The sequence below is a fragment of the Anser anser genome (assembly GCF_964211835.1).
Source record: "Anser anser genome assembly, chromosome: 2".
Taxonomy (NCBI): domain Eukaryota; kingdom Metazoa; phylum Chordata; class Aves; order Anseriformes; family Anatidae; genus Anser; species Anser anser.
Window position 1 is genome coordinate 120,926,524 of NC_139721.1, and position 7,001 is coordinate 120,933,524.

A 7,001-nucleotide genomic window follows, 5' to 3' on the forward strand; every position below is an offset into this window, starting at 1 on the left:
AGACAATGTAATGAATATGCTAAACATGTAAAAGTGGTATATCGTTATGGTTACATTACAGTGCATTTAAAGCAGAAAACCATCAAATACAAATACCCCAAAAAGCAGCAGTTCTGCATCAAAACATAGGAACAAAAATGTGAGTTTGCAGAATTTAAAGTTCTACTGAAACGAAATGACTGTGGCTTCAAATATTTACTGAAAACAAGTGGCTGTAATCTGTGAACTTTAAAAAAAAAAAAGGAAAGAAAAGAAAAATACTTTTCCATATTTTGAACATTTCTGCCTTGTTACAGGTTCCTTCTTTAGGATGTGGAGAAAAGCACTGTTATATGGCCAGGTGGGAGGACACAGGGAGGTAGAAATTTCAAAATAAAAAAGCAAGAAATGTTAGAAAAAGGGAGTGTTTAACAACTGAGTCAAGTCAGTGGATAAAGGCATAATGACAGAATCTCAGCCACTTGGTCAATACAGCATTTCCACCTTTCTCACTGTCAAGCCTTGAACATCAAACAATGTGAGTCTATCCCCCTCTCTCTTCATCGCTGCACCCTTGCATTATAGTTTGGCTGGAATATCCTCCCGAGGGAACTGGTGTGATTTATCTCAGCTCGTCCCCCCTGTAAATAATGAGATAGCCATAACCAGAGGGTCCTGCTGGTTCTGTCTGATGGTTTTCCTGCTTCACCAAGCCACAGGAGCAAGAGGGAACAAGGCTTCTGTGCAAACACCCTTGGTGGTGTGATGCTCCAAGCATCCCTCCCATGGGAGCCAAAGGAAGAGCCAGGCTGGTAACTGGGCTCTGGGGAAGGCGGGCAGCACCCTGCTGAGCCCACGCTGCTGAGCACCTGGGTGTGGACCTCCAGGGAAGCCTCTGCTCTGAGGCTGAGGACTGTTTCTGTTCATGTTGGAGCCTCAGCTCTTCAGAAGAGCCTCTGGGGAATGATGGCTCTGGCCTTGCTGACTTGCCAGGTGTCACTGCCTTTTCTCCCATCTTCTTAGTGCCTTCTTTTCTCTTCTCCCAGCCTTCCAGGGGAGCCAAAGGAAAAGGGAAGGAGGGCTGTTAAATACCACATCCCTTAAGACAGCTTCCATTTTAAGCTTTCTCTGGCATCAGTAGTAAAATAGTTCTCTACAACACAGTGTATCTCACCAAGAAACCCAATTCTGATTCATACGCATTTTGTGTCCTTTTTAGAGATAACTTCTAATTCATTAAAATAAAATTGTACAAATATTAAAATCACTTGAAAGGCAATGATATTGAATGGAACTTAGAAAAAGTAGCAACCCAGCCCTTTGTTCACTGCAGCCCCTCAAACAGAGGTGAGGCACAGATTATTGCTTTTTCTTGCTCTCTTTTTTTTTTTTTTTAATCTTTCCCCTCAACACATGCCTATTCATTTTTTGTTTCTGTGAAACTGGGTCTTGTCGTCCATTTGTTAACTATTTTTTTTTTTCCATAGGTGATTCCTATCACATCAAAACCCCAACCAAAACTGGACTTCAGTGGGAGTTTAATCTGACTAGGGACTTGGAGGATTTTGGCCACTGTGCGTGTGCATGCTATAGACTTGTGTGCATGTGCATGTGTACATTGTAAACATATATATATGCCAATCTGTGAAAATGCATAATTTCTTGGCTCCCATCTTAACCTTTGTGCAACTGGGTGCTGGGATCTGGATATGCAGCGTGCTTAGCAGCACTTTTTAATGAAGAGGTGTTTTCTCCCTTGGAGCTGTCATTCTCTGCCACATCACAGACTCCTTCAGACAGAAAAATAATTGGCCACTTTCTTAGAGCATGGAATCAGAGAGCCCCAGGGACCGGCAGAGTGCTCAGCGAACCGGGACGGTGACTTGCTGTGGCGCCCACTAGTGTCCCCCTGCCCTCTGTGGGTCTCCTTCCCACGCAGGTCCTGGCCCTGGGGCTTGCCACCCGCCCCCAGGCACCCGAATGAGGGCTGGTAGATGGTGTCGTGCAATGTGACAGCGAGACCCAAATCCCCAGAAGGAGAAAGATGAAACAAAATGGACAATTACTTCCAGAGCTGTTCAACTAGTAAACAGAAACTCAGGACTGCTTTGGTTTCTTTTTTCCCCTGAAACCTGTGTACTTGCTGCCCGGTGGGCTGGTTTTCCATGTTTGCAGGAGGCTTTGTTATTATTTTGCTTTGTAGTGGGTTTTTAGCAGCACTTATTCTGCTCAGGGGCTCCTAACATCCACCCTTCCTCAAATACTGCCCAGAGTTGTTAGCATGCATAAATGGGCGATGGAGTAAAATTCACGCCTTAGCACCTCCCACTACTGCACCACAGGTAGGAAAACGACAAAATAAACGGTCACGGTGTCCTTGAGACACTGTCCTTGAGACCCAGGTGGACTTTAAGAGTACTTTGCCTGGCAGGAGCATGCCAGTGTCCCACGCCAACCAAATGCTCAAACAAACACAACACAGTTTTTACCCGAAGTAAGTTACTCTGGGTCCAGCTCTGCTACTTGCAAAAGAGTCCTTGCTGCCCTTAACTCTCTTGGCCCTGGAGCCAACTGAAACGAAGGAAGAGCCCATCCTTTGCCTTGCTGTGACACCTGGTCCCAGGGGGCACACGTGGAGGAAGGCAACGGCCACCACCCCATGGGATGGAGGCCCTCTGATCTCCGCACGCTGAGGCTCTGTGGGTTACCTGCCTTGCTGGCTGAAAGCCCTATGGCTCAGATTGTATATAAGGGTAACTGGGAGGTGAGATTTCGCCTTGAGTGGGGCTGGATAAGGTGTGAAGTAGGCAGAAAAGTTGCCGTGATAGTATTGTGTCTACGGAGACCTCAGCACCCTGTGGACATCAGGGTCTGACTACTCATATCAGGCCACCAGCTGCTTTCTAATGGGTCTTACTAATGGGGCTTGCATTTTAATTCAGATCAACACCTGAAACAAAAGATCAGAAGATTTTTTTTCCGTGCCCTTTTCGTATTCATTACATCCATTCCTTTACTACCCTTTAATCCATAGCCATGGACAACAGGAGAACCAGTAACAGCCTGAAACATGACTACTGGGGAAATGAAAAAATATAGTCAAAATAAATAAATAAATAAAAATATATAAAAAGGGGAAGAAGAAATAATATGCGTTTGTGTGATGGTTCAAAGTTCTTCTGTGATCCTGCTCATTTGTCTGTTCTCATCTGTATTACCCAAAGTCTTCGAGCTAAATTTTCCCCCACTAATGTGCTAGGAATCAACACAATCATCTGTGCTAGAAAAAAAAATGCAGAGCTCATACTTCACTCACTGGAGTTAATCGGAGAGAAATGGTGCAGGGAGACTTTCACGTTGCCCTTGTGTCACCGCAAAGGAAATTACGGTGGCAGAGATTGGTTATTACAATTGATAAATTACGAGTACAGGGATTGGTTTGGGGGTGTCTGTGTTTGATTTTGGTGGGGGGTTCTTTTTGGGGGGATTTTACATTCGGGGTTTCTTCAGAAGGTAACTTCTGTGTAGGTCCTAAATCTCTGCTGCCAAAAAACAAAGAGAGAAAGAGAGAAAGAGAGAAAGAGAGAAAGAGAGAGAGAGAGAGAGAGAGAGAGAAAGAGAGAAAGAGAGAAAGAGAGAAAGAAAGAGAGAAAGAGAGAAAGAGAGAGAGAAAGAGAGAGAGAGAGAGAAAGAAAGAAAGAAAGAAAGAGAGAGAAAGAGAGAAAGAGAGAAAGAGAGAAAGAGAGAGAGAGAGAGAGAGAGAGAGAGAGAGAGAGAGAGAGAAAGAAAGAAAGAAAGAAAGAAAGAAAGAAAGAAAGAAAGAAAGAAAGAAAGAAAGAAAGAAAGAAAGAAAGAAAGAGAAAGAGAAAGAAAGAGAGAGAAAGAAAAGAACTCGGCAGGGGTGGTAGCAAGGGGAAAAAGCTCTTCTTCACCGGCGGCGTGGGGGCATCTCACCGGGCTGCCCCCGGCGGCCTCCCCCGGGGCCAGTGTTTCCCGGTGGAAGGGTTTCTGCCCGATTTCCCCTCTTGGGGCCGTGCCAGCCCCGGGGCGGAGATGCAGGCAGGCTCGGCTCCGCGGCCGCGCAGGGCTCCGCAGGTGCGGGGGCACCTTTGAACCTCCCCCCGCTCCCGCAAGCGGCTTTTCCGAGCCGAAATTCCCGTGGGGCAGAAAGCGGCCATCGCCTTCCATCAGCCCCTAACGACCCCGCTCCCCTCTGCCTTTGGTCTGGCTGCCGCCCGCCCGGATGGGTGATTTGGGAGCTATCTGCGCCCGTGGTTGGAGGCCAGCCGGGATGCTTGGAGCCGCTGGGGGCACTTCCCCCTGCATGGTGCCCGCAGCCCCCCGCCGAGGGGATTTCAAAGGGTCCCGGGCTCCCCCCGCAGCCGCCACCCCACAGCCCACCGCTATTCGCTTCTCCAGCCCCTCGGGTTAATGGTGGTCCCACTGGGAGCCCCGTAGCGAAATCACGGAGGGCGAAAAGCCCCCGCAACCTCCAGAGCGCGTATTTCTCAGCTCTCAGGTTAGCAGCGGGAGGTGCTGCACGGCTCCGCCATCAGAAGATGGCCCCGAGCGGCACGAAGTTTATCGGGGCTTTCACGTGGTGAAATTGTACTTCTTAAAGTGTCGGGACGAAAAGGAGAACGTCTTTTTTTATGGGCTTTGAGCTGCTAATTTTAATTGCTGTCATTTAAACAGTTTAGTTGGGTCCAGGCTCTTTCAATAGGCATTGTTTATCTAAACCAGGCAAGCAAACCAAAATTAGCTGTTTAAAACACCCTTTAATAGACCTGTAAATGTAAAGAAGGTAAAACCAGATCTATGGCCATCACACCCGTGTCATGGATCCTGGCGCGTTCCCATATTTCCATGGCACGGCTGTCAGGCTGACAATTGGCACCGACCTAGAAGCGAGTAAGCGATCTTGCTTTAAAAACAGGGAAAAGGTGCTAGGCATCCCTCATTAAGCTTATCGGAGGGTGAAAAGACAAGCATTTAAGAAGAGCTGCTTGGAGATCCCTCTGTATGAATAATACAAAATATGAAATGATGCTCGTGCTTATGCTCGGCTTTGTGATCCTAATTTTAGTCTCTTCCTCTCCCTAAGTTTCTGCAATTCCTTTTTAAGAAAGCAAAGGCACCTCAAAGCTAAACCCAACTTAATGCTTTTCCCATCTCCCTTCTTGTAGGTGTTCCATATATTTGTCAATATGACAAAGGTATCTGCTTTACGAAGTCTTACACTTTCTAGAATGTGCTTTTTTGTTGTTCTGCAGCCAACAGGGTAGCTTAGGCCCAACAAGAAAAAGTGGTTATGTGAATTTGCCTATCAAAATTATCCATTGCCAAGAATTTAATTCAAGCACCGAATATATTTAACCTTGTCTGTGTTACACTGCCATATTTTACATATTAGTATCAGACCTTGATTAGTTTTTACTAATCCTTGCATTTCCCTTTAATTTAACATCACAGCTAAAGATACAAGCTTTTAGGTATTTTTCCTTATAAGGTAGAGAAAGGATGTGACCAATATGGCTACTTTGAATACCACTTTATTTTCAAATACTGACTTGTTTCTTCCAGCTCCTGATTCATTAACTCATGTCTGTTTTTTTCTGTTTCATATACCTTGTCTAGAAAAGGATATTCTTCATCATCTCATTTTTATAAATTAATCCCATAATAATTATGTACAATTATGTATACTGGTGTGCATTTTTTTAATATTTTGACACTGTCTTTTTAAATTGTTTTCGATGGGTAAGAAAATGGCAGCTAAATTTAATGAGTTACCAATGAGTAAAATTGCTGTTAATGTGACACCATCCCTAGTTCATATTAAAAATAATGTTTCTTTGGTTTTGTAGATCTATTGATTTCTTGTATTTAAGGTCCATATATGTATGTTTGAACAACAGCTGACTACTTTTTAACTCCTTGGGGTTTGAGTTTTTGTGAGCCAAAATGTATTTGAAGCTGCACTCCTTGTGCCTCGAGGACTGTACATTTCTGCACGTGGAAAACCCCATTTGTCATAAACTAAAATGGATTCGTGGTCTTCGCAGCTACAGGACAACTCTTTTCAACAGAAAATAAAGAGCATTTCCAATTAATTTAGTCTGCTAACATTCCCACAAAGGAGGTGGCTGTTGTCTGTGTTTGACAGATGAAACAACCAGAGCAGTAGCTGGCTTCATCATAAGAATAGCTGCTGAGGTTAAGCGTCAAGCTGCAATGCCCTGAGCCTTTCATGAACACACTAATACATCTCTTATTTTTCTCAAGCACTCAACTGCCTTGAAAAGACAGGTAGCAAGATGAAAGAAAGAGCAAGAGAGAGAGGAAGAAAGAGAGAGAGAGAGAGGAATAGAGAAAGAGAGAGAAAGAGAGAGAGGAGGAGAGGAAGAGAGGAAGAGAGGAAGAGAGAGAGAGAAAGAAGGAGGGAAGGAAGGAAGGAAGGAAGGAAGGAAGGAAGGAAGGAAGGAAGGAAGGAAGGAAGGAAGGAAGGAAGGAAGGAAGGAAGGAAGGAAGGAAGGAAGGAAGGAAGGAAGGAAGGAAGGCTCACATATGACTAGCCACATCTAAAAAATCTCTGATTTTGTGATTTTAAAAGTGACACTGAATGATGGTGGAAGTGTGGCAAGTCTCATGAATGCATCTAAGAGTATCCTCCTTCCTCTGCCTAGCCAGCTACTCTGCATGTAGTTGAAGGGGGGGGGAGGAAGCCAGATTGGATGACTGGAGAAAAAAAAAAAATCTGCAAAATTCCAGCACCGATTTGCCATAAAGGTGAAAGTATTGAAGCCCATCGAGAATTGGATGCTAGCAAATTGAGGAGGACATCTTATAACGGCACACTATTTTAAAACCAAAATCACAGCAAGCAAAAATCATGCAAGGAAACAAATTGCCTTGCAGAAACAGTTCAAACACAGCATTCCGAAAATATCGCACACCCTGTGTGTCCTGCCATACTGACAGCAGGACTTGAGGAAGAGCACGGGGACCAAATAATATACAGT